Source organism: Macaca thibetana, chromosome X, assembly GCF_024542745.1.
Source record: "Macaca thibetana thibetana isolate TM-01 chromosome X, ASM2454274v1, whole genome shotgun sequence".
Lineage (NCBI taxonomy): Eukaryota > Metazoa > Chordata > Mammalia > Primates > Cercopithecidae > Macaca > Macaca thibetana.
The window spans coordinates 27569381-27585426 of NC_065598.1; the positions used below are offsets into that span (position 1 = coordinate 27569381).

At 36.7% G+C, this 16046-nt stretch overlaps 1 pseudogene; it reads left to right on the forward strand.

The window, feature by feature from the left end:
- Positions 1-7982: 7982 nt before the first annotated feature.
- Positions 7983-13283, forward strand: LOC126945728 (melanoma-associated antigen B10-like; annotated as a pseudogene).
- The last annotated feature ends 2763 nt before the right edge of the window (positions 13284-16046 follow it).

A 16046-nucleotide genomic window follows, 5' to 3' on the forward strand; every position in this document is an offset into this window, starting at 1 on the left:
CCCCAGACAGGGATCATTTGATTTAGCACCTTTTGAATTCCCTCAGTGAGGGCTCTGGGAGCTGAGAGTCAGCAAATGGAGGCGTCCAGGCTCTGCCACATGTTAAGGTAAGGATTCTGGGTAAGGTCCGAAGGAACTTCCCACGTCAGAACAGGAAACTCCACAGAACTCTGCCCCTGCTGTCAGTCGTGGGAGGCCCCCAAGGAGAGGGGGCAGAGTGGAAGAACTGGGCACTGGTGAACACTAGTTAAACGTGCCACAAGTTGCAATATTCATGCAATGTTTAAACCCTTTCTTTAAAATAAAATTAAAATTGTTTTTTTTTTTTTTGAGTTCCTTTTATTTATTTATTTATTTTTTTATTATTATTATTATACTTTAAGTTCTAGGGTACATGTGCATAACGTGCAGGTTTGTTACATATGTATACTTGTGCTATGTTGCTGTGCTGCACTATTTAGAGAAAAGTTGCAAAGATAAGACAGAGCTCTCTTACACTTAGTATTCACTTTCCCCTATTGTCGTTGAGGGTGGAATATCCACACAAATTATCTGGAATTCTTTATAAAAGATTTGCGGGCAGGTGAGGTGGCTCACACCTGTAATCCCAGTACTTTGGGATGCTGAGGGGGGCGGATCACGAGGTAAAGAGATCAAGACCATCCTGGCCAACATGGTGAAACCCCATCTCTACTAAAAATACACAAATCAGTTGGGTGTGGTGGCACGCGCCTGTATTCCCAGCTACTTGGGAGGCTGAGACAGGAGAATCGCTTGAACCCAGGAGGCGGAGGTTGCAGTGAACTGAGATCGCACCACTGCAGTCCAGCCTGACGACAGAGCAAGACTTTGTCTCAAAAAAAAAAAAAAAATTCCATATTCTCCTTGATTTACTTATTCATTCAATCATTTATTTGTATCAGTATGAACTTGTGGATTTTTATCTTATACTCCAGGTTATAATCCAGTATTAGGTTACTTTATTAGATCAAACTGTTTCATTGGTACTACAGTCTTACTTCTAAGCCTTCTTAGCAGCTAGATATTGGAAAAATTCTGTATACTAAACGTATATGAACATAGATATAATTATTTCGATATTTATCCATCTGTACCTATATTAAGCTGAACATTACTCTTACTGATGTTTCTAGCTCTATTCTAGTATCACATAATTCATTTTAGCCATCCCCTCTACTTACCTCCATAACAAAATTGGCTCCCACTGTCCAGCATCTGTATACATAATTATTTATATAGTACTAGAATATTGATTTCAGATTGTTGGCCTTGTGAGAAACAATTATAATGTCTTTGTACAGTTCCTTTCTTTTTCTTTAGTCTTACAGTCTCCACTCATTTTCAAAGTTACTTAGGTCAGCACTTCTTTTTCCCTATTATTTTCAGTGACATCGTTTTATACACTTTTAATACAGCTAGATTCTTTTGTTGCAGTCTGCATTCCACGCTCATATACCCAGATTTTTGAATTGATTTTTATTTGTATACATTAATTTTCACTCTTTGTATTATAATGTTCCATAGGCTTTGAAAAATGCAATCCGTCTCATATCCATCATTACAGTATCATACAGAATAGTTTCACTATCATAAAAGATTCCCTGTACTTCATCTATTCAACCACTCCCCACAATACCTTGAAAGCTACTGAACCTGTTATTGTCTCTGTAGTTGTGTCTTCCTAGAATGTCACATAAAACTTACAACATGTAGTATTTTCAGATTGGCTCCTTTCGCTTACCAATATGCATTTAAGATTCATCTATGTTATTGTATGGATTTATAGTTGTTTGCTTTTTATTGCTGAATAGTATTCCATTGTATGCATGTATCACAGTTTATTCATTCACCTATGAAGGATATCTTGGGTTCTGGTAATTATGAATAATGCTGATAAAAACATTTTTGTGCAATTATTTGTGTTGATGTTAAGTTTTCACATATTTGGTCAGCCGGACCGTGTAAGACTGTTTAATTTTATAAGAAATTGCCAAACTGTTTCCAAAGTGGCTGCACCATTTTGCATCCCTACTATTATTGTGTGAAAGATCTAGTATCATCCTCACCCGTAGATGATATTTTAGCCCTGCTAATATGTGTGTACTAGTATAGTAAATAATTGTCTTAGTTTGTATTTCCTTAATGAAAACTTATGTTGTGAATCCTTTCATACGCCTGTTTGCCATAGAAAAATCTTTTGTGAAATATGTTTTCACATATTTTACCTATTTAAAAAATAAGGTTGTGTACCAATATCCTAGGACAGCTATAACAAACTGAGTGACTTACAACGAAATAAATCTATTCTCCCACAGATGCAGAGGCCGGAAGTCTGAAATCAAGGTGTCAGAAATGTTTATTCTTTCTGGAGGCTCTCAGAAATAATCCATTTAATGCCTTTCTCCTACCTTCTGATGGCTACCCAGCAATTCTTCACATTCCTGGCTTATAAACCAATCACTTCAATCTGTCTTTATCTTCATATAGCCTTCCCTTCTGTGTGTCTGTGTTTCAAATCTCCTTTGACCTTCCTTCTACGACACTTGTCATTGGATTTATGGTCCAACCTAAATCAAAAACAATGTCTTCTTGAGATCCTTAACCTAATTACAGTTGCAAACTTTCCAAAGAAGGTCACTTTCACAAGTTCCAGGAGTTAGGAGATAGACATATCTGTTTGAAATCACCATTCAACCCACTACTGGTTGCTTGTTTCATTATTTTTGAAGTTTTAGAGTTCTTTATGCATTCTGGATACCAATCATTTATCAGTTATGTGATTTGCAAGTATTTCCTCCCAGTATTGTCTTTTTATTCCCTTAACAGTGTCTTTCATGAAGCAAAATTTTTTAATGTTAATAGAGTTCAACTTATCAGTGTTTTTTTCTTTTATTAAGTATGCTTTTGGTATTGTATATATTAATAAAACTCATTCCCAAACCCAAAGTCATATAGATTTTCTCCTATGTTTTCTTCTAGAAGTTTTATAGTTTTGCTTTTTGTTTTAGGACTATAATCCATTTTGAGTTAATTTTTTGTGTAAGGTCTCAGTTTAGTGTCTAAGTTAAATTTTTTCCATATGAATATCCAACTGTTCTAGCACTATTTGCTGAGAAAAAAATGATCATTTTCCATTTATTTTCCTTTGCACCTTTGTGAAAAATCAGTTTGCTGTATTTGTGTGACCCTATTTCTGGGCATCCTATTCTCCATTCTATTTGTTCTTTCTTTTTTTTTTTTTTTTAAATTTATTTATTATTATTATACTTTAAGTTGTAGGGTACATGTGCATAACGTGCAGGTTTGTTACATATGTATACTTGTGCCATGTTGCTGTGCTGCACCCATCAACTCGTCATTTACATCAGGTATAACTCCCAACACTACACTGTCTTGATTACTATAGATTTATATTAAGCCTTTAAATCCCGTAGTATGAGTACTCAAACTTTGTTCTTATTCAGTATTGTGTTGGCTATTCTAAGATCTTTGTTACACCATATCAGAGTTAGTATGTCGCTGTCTACAAAAAACTTGCTGAGATTTTTATTGGAATTGCATTGAGTCTATAAATCAAGTTAGAAATAATTGACATCTTAACAATAGTGAGTCTTCCATTCCAGGAACAGAAAGTACTGCTCCATTTATTTAAATCTCCCTTAATCAGAGTTTTGTAGTTTTCTGCATATGGATTCCGTACATACCTTATTAGACTTATACCTAAGTATTTTTGTGTCATTGTAAGTATTTTTGCTTTTTAATTTCTGATTCCAATTCTTTATTGTTGGTAAATGGTAAAGTGATTATAATTACTTGTTTCAGAAAGGGTTTTTTTTAGATTCTTTGGGTTTTCTACATAGACAATCATTTCCTCTGCAAAAAAGACAATTTTTATTTATCCTTCTCCTATATGTATAATTTTTATTTACTTATTTTGCTTGTCTTATGCTAAATAGAGCTTTTATTATTATATTGAATAGGAATAATGAAAAATCAACCTCATCTCATTCCCAATCTTAGGTGGAAAATATTCATTTTCTCATCATTAGGTATGGTGTTAGTGATAAGTTCTCTTATATACCCTTTATCAAATTAAGGGAGTTCCCTTCTACTATTAATTTTTAGATGTGTTAAGTATAAATTGGTATTAAATTTTTCAAATTATTGTTTTGCATCTATTGATGTAATTACATTTATTTTATATTCAATCTGTTAATATGAATTACATTGATTGATTTACAAATATGGACTCAGTCTTGCATTCTGGAATGAGCCCTTCTTGGTCATGATGTGTTTCATTCTTTTTACATATTTCTGTATTCTATTTCCTAATATTTTATGAAAGATATTTTTATATTCATGAGTGATATTGGAGTATTGTTATTTTTCTAGTAATGTATTTATTTGGCTTTGGTATTAGAGTGATGATAGCCTCATAAAAAGAACTGAGAATTTTGTCTCTTGTATTTACTAGAAGATATTGTGGATTATTGGTACTTTCTCTTCCTTAAATGCTTGGTAGAATTCATCCAAGAAAACCATCTGCATCTGGTGATTCTTTTTAAAGAAAGTTTTAAACTACTGATTAAATATCTTGAATAGATACAATACTGTTCAGGTTATTTATTTCAACCCATGTAAATTTGGGTAGTTTGTGTCTTTCAAGGGACTGACCCATTTCATCTAAGTTATCAAATACGTAAGCAGAGTTGTTTGTAGTATTCCATTATTACTTTTTCAATGTTTATAAGATCAGTTGTGAGTTGTGATGACCCCCTTTTATTCCTGATATTGGTAGTTTATGTCTTCTCTCTCTTTCTTGATCATCCTGGCTAGAGGCCAATAGTTTATTTGATTATTTTGATGATGTTATTGCTTTTCTCTATTGTTTTCTTGTTTTATTTCTGATCTGTTTTTTTATTTCTTTTACTTCTACTTCTTTTAAAAGTTATCCCCTTTCTTCTATTTATTTTTCATTTGCTTCTCTTTTTTATGGTTTCCTATGGTAGAAGTTTAGGTTATTTACTTTAGATATCTCTTCTTTTCTGATACATGAATTTGATCTTCTAAATTTCTCTAAAAAACTACGTTAGCAGCAATCCACAATATTTGGTTATTTGGATTTTCATTTTTATTTAGTTCAAAATATTTTTAAATTCCTTTTGAAACTCCTTTGACCTTTGAGTTGTGGAGAAGTGCGTTGTTTAATTTACAAATATTTGGGAACTTTCCAGCTATCTTTCTGTTATTGATTTCTGATATAATTATACTGTTATCTGAGAACATACTTTGTGCAATTTATATATTTTTTAAAAAGTTGTTACTGTGTGTTTTATGGCCTAGAATGTGGTCTACTTGGTGAATGTCACAGGTGAGCTTGAGAATAATGTATATTCTGCTGCTGTTGGTTGGAATACTCTATCATGTCAGTTAAGTCAAGTTGGTTATTAGTACTCTTCATGTCATCTATATCCTTGCTGATTTTCTGTCTGCTGTCTATAAATTACTGAAAATGTATTAAATATACTGTAATACTATATCTTTTTACTTCAATCAAGTTTTGCTCCATGTATTTTGATGCTCTGTTAGACGCATGCACATTTAGACTTAGTGTGTCCTTTTGGGGAACTGACCCCTTTATCATTACATAATTTCCCTCTTTGTCCCTGATAATTTCCCTTGTTTTGAAATCTGTTTTGTCTAAAATTTGTGTAGCTATTTTAGCTTTTATTTGATTAGTGTTGTTATGGTATGTCTGTCTCCATCCCCTTACTTTTTTTAAACTGACTTACTGTAAAATATATTTTATTGAATTTCAAAGTAGTATTCCTACATGAGAAATTTTTTTAAAGCTAAAATCAAGTTTCACAAGCATGCATTACAAGACAAACCATGAACAACAGTGGAACAGACATCAATTCATACCATAGCCTACATGAATGTTTTTCTATTTATTAGAGTCATACAGTAACAGTAGCAACAGAATGACAAGTCTGTCATTCTTTTCTTGACAGCCGGATAAGCAACAGAACTTAACTGCTTAATCTAAAAACGTTAAAGATCTTTATCTAGCTGGAAATGACTACAATTGAAGACCCATTTCCAACTACCTACCATATTTGCCTAGCAGGTTAATTTCAACATCAAAGAAAGTCATCTGGCTGACTGTACCATGCATTGGCTAAAGGGACAAGTTTGCTGTGTTTTATGTTCAGCTTGGTATATTTCCTGGCTTGTCCTTTTCTTCCCTGCACCTTGGTCTTGAGCATTCTGAGACTCAAGTCAGCTGAGAATAAAGGGAACCTACCAGCCAGTTGAGAGATATGTTGTTAACAACATAATCTATCACATCATCTCAAAACCCCTTCCTTTTCTACAGGTGACCCTTTTTTGAAGTGAGGAGGTCATTGGATACTTTCTTGAAGGAGATAGCATTGTGGAACATTAAATAGATGTCACTAGTCATCACCTCTAAATTGTTGGCCTGATCTTGGGTGTTCTAAGGTAACCCTTGAATGTTGGACAAGGAAGGTGTGGCAGATGATCTGGAGCTGTTAGGTTGTGGGCGATAACCATTGTGCAGGGACTCTGTGCTAAAAATAAGACAAGGAATTAGTGAATCCAATGTGTTTTAGTTCAATTATAGTACAAGTTTAGTTCAAATACTGTAAGCTGGTTATTTACATATATGTGAATTTTCTTTGCTTTTTAAAAACTTATACATTTTACATTTAGAGCAGTTTTAGGTTTACAGAAAAACTGAGCCAGAAATATGGTTTCCATTTATTTACCCCTTCCCCTGTCACACACAGTTTTTCCTATTATTGACACCTTGCATTAGTGTGGCACATTTGATATAATTAATGAATGAATATTGATACATTATTATGAACGAAAGTCCATCATTTACATTAGGATCCATTATTTGTGTTGTACAGTCCTACAGGTTTTGACAAATGCATAATGTCATGTATCCACCATTAACGTATCATACAGAATAGTTTCACTGCCCTAAAAATTCCTTACCCCTTTTCTTTTAACCTGAGTGTGAATATACAAAGTAGATTTATCAACAGCATATGGTTGAATCTTTTATATTTTTGTATCCAATCTGACACATTTTTCCTTTTAGCTATTGTGTTTAGAGCATTCACATTTAAAGTGATTATTAATATAGTTGTATTAAAAGGGTCTCACTCTATCACCCAGGCTGGAGTGTAGTGATGTGATCTTGGCCCACTGCAACCTCTGCTTCCTGGACTCAAGTTATTCTCCTGCCTTAGCCCCACAAGTAGCTGGGACTACAGGTGCAAACTACCACTCCCAGCTAATTTTTCTATTTTTTGTAGAGATAGGGTTTTACCATGTTTCCCAGGCTGGTCTCAAACTCCTGAGGTCAAGTGATCTGCCTGCCTCAGCCTTCCAAAGTGTTAGGATTACAGGCGTGAGCCACCACACCCAGCCTTAAAATCTATTCTTTTATAACTGTTTTCTGTCTGTTGCATCTGGGGCGTTTTTCTATCTGCTTTTTTTTTTTTTTTTTTTTCCATTGTCTGGTTATACTTGAGCATTTTATATGACTTTATTTAATCTCTTCTCCTGATAAACACCTCATACTTAAAATTTTTCCGGTGGTTTTCCTACTGTTTGCAATATACATTTTTAAATAATTTAAGCCTACACTCAAATAACACTACACTGTTTAACATGTAGTATACATTCCTTATAACAGTATGTTTCCAATTTCTCCCTCCATCCCTTGTAACATTGTTGTCATTCATTTCACTTATCCATATGCTATAATCAGCCCATACATTGCTACTATTAATGATTTAAAGCAATAATTTTTAAAGTTAAGAATGGCAAAAAATAAATATTTCATTTTACCCCCATTTATCCCTTCTCTGATGCTCATTTATGTTCATCCACATTTCTGGCCTATATCAGTTTCCTTCTGCATGATGAAGTTAACATCTTGCAGAGCAGGTATGCTGGCAATGAATTGCTCCAGCTTTTGTCTGTCTAAGAAAGCCTTTACTTTTTCTTCTCCTTTGAAAGATAATTATGTTAGATACAGAATTCTTGGTTTGAACTTTTATTTCTTTTAACACTTTAAGGATTTCAGGATTTCATGTTATTCTCTTCTTGCTTGCCTGGCTTCTGATGAGAATTTTGCTATAATTTTAATCTTTGTTTTCTGTAGAAAAGTAATTCCAGTCCACTTTCTTCATAATTTTTTCTGTCTTTGTTTTCTGCAGTTAAAGTATGATATCCTAGGTATAATCTGTTAGAGTTGCTATTTATCTTGCTTGGTGTTCTCTGAGCTGACTGGGTTGTCCATGCTTTGTTGTCTGTCACTAATGTTAGAAAATCCTTCAACACTATCATGACAAGTATTTTTTTCTGCCCCATTCTTTCTTTATTTTCCTTCTGACATTCTAATTACCTGTATTTATACCTTTTTATATTTTCCCATGGTTCTTGGATATCCTGTTAATTTTTAATTCTTTTTATTCCCCCTTTGTGTTTCATTTGGTGAGGTTTTTACTAACCTATTTTCAAGTTTAGTAATTATTTCTTCAGCTGTGCCATGTTAACTAATAAGCCTGTTAATAGCATTCTGCATTTCTCTTATTGTGTTTTTGATTGCTAGCATTTAGTTTTGATTCTTTCCTATAGTCTCCATCTCTCTGCCAACATAATCCCTGTTTGGTCTTGCATGTTATCTGTTTTTTCAATTAGAGCCCTCAAAATTCTAATCATACCTATTTAAATTTTCTTGTTTGATAATTTAAACATCTGTATCATGTTCAAGTCTGGTTCTGATACCTGCTTTGTCTCTTTAGATTGTTTTCTTCCTTGCTTTTTGGTATGCTTTATAATTTTTTGTTGAAAGCCAGACATATGTCAGTGTTAGGTACTAGGGAACATATGTTTTTAGTGTGATGATTGATATTAACATGGTTAGGAGTTGGCTTGTGTTTAATGTTTGTTATAGTACAGGTACTAGAGGCTTCACATTCCTCTAGTGTCTTTGATTTTTTTATCCTCTCTTTGCTTTAGGGTTTCTCTTTGTGTTGGTCCTCAGAGAGCAGCTGTATGCAGATATTTCAGCTGTAATCCACTGTTACTATATTAGAGGCTTGTTTCTGTGGTGGTAGGATGTGGGAAAAAGAAAGTGTTCTATAATTTTTTTAAAAATTAAATCTTATTATTTTAGTAATCCTGCTTTTAGGGGGAATGATCACAAACATTTCTGTCCCTCTTCCAAGAGTATAACACCCCACCCACCCATTCCAGCCCTTTGCTTCTTTTCCTGGCTGCATCATTACCAATCTATTTTTTTTTTTAATCCTTGTCCCATGTTGACTATGTTTTTTTTTTATTAAATAAGACAGGAAGGCTGAAAGGAGCTATAGTGGGGTGGAAATTAATTCCTTTAGGTGGGATAAGACTTCTGTGTTACTCTAGAGAATAGATGTCTGTAATATGGAAGGATCTGGAAAGATTACATAATGGTTATTCTTCTCCTTCCCCCTGCCAGAACCACCAGAGGATTTCTCTCAGGTCCTCATTGTGAGAACCTGGTGGAGTTCCTGGAGAAAGGCTGCATTAGTGTGGTCCCTTCTGTGATAGCAACTCCTAGATGTTTTGCAATCTCACACTAGTCTGCATTCAGCCTATAGCAATTTGTCAATATTACTAATGAACTAATTGGTTCCACTGTTACGGCTTTCAGTAGCTTCTGCTCCAGGTAAGCAAACAACTGTAATTATTTGAATGTGCCTGTCTCTTCAGATTTCAGGGTAGCAAGTTGCTCTGTGATTCCTTTGACCTCAGTTCTCTGTTGGGTCCAAGGAAAGTCATTGGTTTTCAATTTTTCCAGCTATTTCTTGTTGTAAAGATGAAAGAGATAACTCCTAAGCCCTTTGTATGTTGGTGCTAAAACCAAAAATCCTTAAACTCTTTATTTTGATATTATTTTAGACTAGTGGAAATTGCAACCATAGTACAGAGAGTTACTATGCACCTTTCTCCCACTTCCCTCTGAAGATATCAACTTACGTAATAATAGTCCAATTATGGAAATGCAGAAAATGACATTGGTATAATATGATTAACTAATCTAAAGTCTAACTTGGATTTAAACATTTTTAACATGTAATCATTGCTTATGTTGTTTTGTTTCATGTTCTTTTGTTTGGTGTATAGTTTTATTGAATACAAAGACTAAATAAGGACAACCCAAGAAGAGATCACATGAGCCAGTTTCACTCACACATAGGCATCTATCCTAAATACATTCATAACATGTTTAATGTAAGAGTGAATAAGTAGATTGTATCCAAGAAATGCAAAAATGATATAACATTAAAAAAAAAATGGTTGATTGCGATTTATCTACATTGATAGATTAGAGGAGAATGGCATTTGATCATTTCCTGGGGTACAGAAAAAGCCTTTGGAAAAAAATATTTAACACTGATTCATGGTTAAAAAAAAAAAAAGCAAAATAACATTAAAATAGGATTTCCATTTCCTAAAATCTACAGAAAGCTTACAGGAATGAGAAATGTTAAAAGCATCCCCATTAAAATGGGGACCAGGACACAAATGTATGGTAGCATCTCTACTGTTTTAAAGTGAACTGAAATACATAACCAGAGCAATAAAAATACTAAAATAAAAGGTATGAATATTGAAAGGACAGAGATAATAAATGGTGACAATATGTTCTTCTAATTAGAAAATCCACAGGAACCAGTGCACAAAATACTCAACAAACAGACTTCAGAAAGCTGTTGTATGTGTCACTATGGCAAACTCAGGAGCCTTGCCATACAAAATCAATAAGTAATAAGAACAAATAATAGAAAAATATCTCAACCATAATAGCAGCAAATATCCAAATTTGCCTAAAAAGAAACCTAACAAAAATGTACACCATCTTTTTGGAGGCAACTATAAAAATCCCAAATAAATAGATCAGTGCCCTGTGTTCACTTATGGGGAAAAGAATATTATAAAGATGCCAATCCTCCTTAAATTATTTACAGATTCACTGCCAGCTGTGGACTGAATGTATCGTCCTCAAAATTTGTATGTTGAAGCCCTAATGCCCAATGTGACATTTTTTGGAAATAGGACCTTTAGGGAGATAATTAAGTTTAAATGAGGTCATAAGGGTGGGGCCCTAATCCAAAAAGAATGTTTTTTAAGAAAAGGCAGAGAAACCAAATTTCTCTTTTTGCAAGGACATAGAGAAGAATCCATGTGAGGACACAAGAAGAAGACAGCTGTCTGCTATCCAAGAAGAGAATCCACAGCAGAAACCAACCCTGAGGACACCTTAATCTTGGACTTCTAGCCTCCAGACCCTGGAGGTAAATAAATTTCTAGGTTAAAAAAAATTATGTTGTTTAAGCCACACAGTCTATGTTATTTTGTCATGGTAACCTGAGCAGACCAATACACTATCTTACATGTAGCATTCAAGATGGCAACCAGAATTTGGCTAATATTTTCCAAAATCAACCCTGGAGAAACTATAGAAAGAATGAGAGAACAGTATCAACAACAGCAAAGAAGCAAAAATGAGAAATTCTTGAGGGACAATAAGATTGGGTTGAACCATTACTTATGTGTGGGAAACAAGTGGGGGCATACCCTCAAGTGGAAACAGGGTCCGTAGCCAGAAATAGAAGCAGATGACAGAATTAGTTGGATGAAATATTTTGAAGTGTGGCCCTTGCTTCTTCCCAGTGTGCCTTGAGACAATGAATTTATACTGCTTCACTGAATAGTGCAATCTGAGATGGCACCTCAGACCCTGTGTGCCAGTACCATATGGTAATATCATGACAGCACAAAAGTTTGGGTTGGCTGAAACAGCATGATTCTAGAAGCTGTGCTTAATAACTACCCAAAACTGGGATGCTGTTTTGTGATGCAGCTTTCCCATATGTATCTAGCCTGAGACTTTAACCCATTCTCAAGGTTTTCAGTATGGAAATGACCCAGAGCTTTCACGGAGTTGGTATTTCCCACAAAGCCTTTAATGAAAAAGCCAGGAGAACTCCCTACTCCTCCCCTCCCGCAACACCCAAGGTGGAAATCTGACAGGACAACCTACCCCAGAGGCAAGGAGCCCAGCTTGTGCTGAGCCCCAGCCCTACTTTCACTCCTGGGAGGCCCAGGGCAGAGCTATCAGCATGAGATACCCTCTGACTTCCACCTCAAGGGTCTCAGGAAGATGAGACCCGTAGTCTGAGGAAGCCAGCCTAGGCTGTTCAGAGGAGAGACATGATTCGGAGGAAGAAAGGCCCTCCACTTCCTCCCCTCCTCTTTATGGTGTTAATCGCCAGAGCTCCCCTGGTACTGGGCCAAGTAGCAAATCTCCGGGCCCTCAGAGGGCCCCATCCACTACCAGTACTTCTGCAAGTGTTTCATGCACAAAATTTGATGAAGGTGCCGAGAGCCAAGATGAGGAAAAAACAAGCACCTCCCAGGCACCACCGACCACTGATCTTTTGAGCACAACCCCTCTAGACCAGAAGGCAATGTTGTTGGTGCAGTTCCTGCTGCACAAGTACAACATGAAGGAGCCCACAACAAAGCATGACATGCTAAAGTATGTCATCAAAAAGGAGAAGGCGCACTTCCATGAGATCCTCAAGAAGGCCTCTGAGCTCATGGTGCTGGCCTTTGGCATTGTTGTGAAGGAAGTCGATCCAACCAGGCACTACTATGCTCTTATCAACAAACTGAATCGCTCCTGTGATGCAAGGCTGAGTGATGAGGAGATCATGCCCAAGACTGGCCTCCTGATGACTATCCTATGTGTGACCTTTATGAAGGGCAACTGTGCCACTGAGGAAGATATCTTGCAGGTGCTTAAGGTAATGGGGATAGATGCCAGAAAGAACCACTATTTCTATGGGGAGCCCAAGAAGCTTATCACCCAAGATTTCATAAAGGAAAGATACCTGGAGCGCCAGCAGGTACTCAACAGCAATCCTGTGTGGTATGAATTTCTGTGGGGTCCCAGAGCCCATGCAGAAACCGGTAAGATGAGAGCCCTTGAGTTTTTGGCCAAGATTCATGATACTGTCCCCAGTTCCTTTCCATCTTTGTATGAAGAAGCTTTGTGAGATGAAGAAGAGAGAGTCCGAGGCAGATTTGCAGCTATGCCTCCTACTAGTGCCCCGGCCAGTGCACGTTACAGGGTCAATTCCAGCAGCTTCACCCTTAGAGAAGTATGAAGCACTTTCCTCACTTTGAAGAGAACACTCAATCTTTTAAGTAGTGGGAGGCCCAGGCAGTGTTAGAGGGACCATAGTACATATCATATCTGTATTCCTGTTCTACATGAGTAACTTGTACACTTATCTTTTGTTTTTGTTGAAAGTTTTCAAATGTTATTTATTTTATAAAAACGTTAATTAGCTTTAGAATCTAGCTGTATGAATAATATTGGTTACATATTTAATATTGTTCATGAAACTTTAGAGTTAAGAGGCTTTTTTTAAATCTGTTAAAACAAATTGAGAAATCTTTCATCTTATTTACTGATCTGGAATGAAAAAACATGACACGGAAATAGGCATTTCCTTAGAAATGTGAAATAATCAGCAGTAAAATAGTTGGGATTAAGAAATAGAGAAAAAAGTAAAAGGTAGTAAACTCTTGTATTTCCTTGTTTCTTCTATTCTGTTGTTCTGTAAAATAAAAGTTATATACCTAGATTTGCTTTGCTTATTCAAGAATGTAGAAAGCATTAGAGAGTTAATAAATTTGACCTCTTGTTCACTAGCTTTTTTATTCCTCAAACATTAGTTGAACATCTGCTCTTTGGAAAGCTCAACGGTAATACCAGGGATGGTAAGAAAAAGAAGTCCAAGCCACTGTCCATGAAATTTTAGAGTCAGTAGCGCTATCCTATAAGGAAGACAGTGAGATACCGTGTAAGACATAAAAGACAAGTGAAAAAAATATATGGTGGAGGGGGCTGGAAAAGGGGAGGTCCACAGGAGAGTAGTCAAGTGTAAACACGCTGAGGCAAGGCAATTTGGGACTTTGGAAAACCTTAAGTCCCTCAATGGGAGATAGTTTTAAATTAAGCTGGGTGGCGGATCAGAGGAGGGTATGGGAGTGGTGAGAGGGGCAGGATCCTTGGTGGTGTGTCTCAGAGTTAAGACACAGTCTGGAATGGAGAACTGCCTTTAGCTTTTGGCTTTTAGTTCTCCACCTAGTGCAGGGATGGAAAATGCCCTGTGCTATTGTCCCAGTGCAAAAACTAGGTGTTCTACGTATTTCATCTCCAGCCAGTTTCTGAGAAATAAGGGTGATACCCTCAAGGGAGGTGGGATACCCAGAGGCCATTGTGCTGGCACTTTTTGCCTTGGGTTGGAGAGTCCATTTGAAGGGCATTTTAACTAGGTTAATTTCACTATAATTTGGAAAATTAAGTGAAGGCTATATTTTGATAGGAGTTAAATGAATGAAAATAGGAGTGGTTTGGATCAAAGGGCAAGTGAGAGGGAGAGAAAGAGTTGGATTTTGACACACATTCCAGAAACAGAGGTGCATCCAGATGGGGAGGATTCCCCAACATCCAAATTAAACTACCCTGCAAGGAGGAAGACTTACTGAGGCTCTCTTTCTTTCTTGGGAGAATTTTTGGCTAATTTGGTGTTCTGTGTCCTACAGCACTGCATTTTCATGGACATTTACTTCTCTTGGATTAAAAAACAAAACCGGAAATAGGTAATTGGTGCAGGGGAAGATGGGGATACTGACACTAGAGTCTTCGAAACTGGAATGGAATAAATTCCACATTCTAAAAAGCTCAATTAAAGTAATTAAAAATTCAAAAAAAAAAAAAAAAAAAAAAAAACAAAACCAAAAATATCCCAGTCGAAGGGGTGATATTACCTAGGGTAAAAACAAAATCATAGTAATAAATGTCACTTTTTAATGTCTCAATGCACGCCAGTCACTGTACCAGGTGCTTTACATACATCACACACAGTCCAACAGTCCTAGGGGACAGGGCTTATCAAATCCACTTCACCAATGAAGAACTCAATGTTCATAGAATTGGGTAATGTGTCTACTTCCCACAGCTAGTAAGTGACAGGATGGGACTAGACTCCTGGTCTGCATTCCTCTAGAGCTCACACTGTTCCACTCCTCCCAGCCTGAGGCAGATCTTGGGTCTATTAATTCATTTCTCTTCTCAATACTCCAACATGTCTCTCAGACAATCAAAATAAAGATCCTATGGTGGAAGCACTAAAAGCAGGCCTGAAAAAAGTAAGGTGAGAATGAGACTCAGACACAATCTGGGACTGTCTGTAGGGTTCATTGGCCTGGAGTCCTCCCTCCCTTAGCCCTAGATTCTTCCAGAGCTGACCCTGCCGTGGTCCCTTCACATGAGTCCAGTCCAGCACTTTTTCACATTACTGTACCCTTCCCCTGGGTCTTCCGCAGTGTGCCCTCCTGTCCAGAATGGAACAGACCTGTTGGTCAGCTGCACTGCAGCCTTCTCTGGAGCCCGCACCTGCTCCTAGAGGAACACACAGACCAGACTCACCTGCCTTTTCCAAGACTTAATTGACATTCCAACTGCCTATAGGTCCTGCCCCTTACTGTGTCCGGAATTCATTCCTTCCAGTGGGTTCTTGGTCTCACTGACTTCGAGAATGAAGTTGCAGACCCTCACAGTGAGTGTTACAGTTCTTAAAGATGGTGTGTCTGGAGTTTGTTCCTTCAGATGTTCAGATGTGTTTGGAGTTTCTTCCTTCAGGTGGGGTCATGGTCTCGCTGACTTCAAGAGTGAAGCCGCAGACCTTTGCAGTGAGTGTTACAGCTCTTAAAGGTGGTACCTCTGAAATTGTTTGTTCCTCCTGGTGGGTTCGTGGTCTTGCTGACTTCAGGAGTGAAGCCGCAGACCTCTGCAGTGAGTGTTACAACTCATAAAGATAGTACAGACCCAAAGAGTGAGCAGCAGCAAGATTTATTGT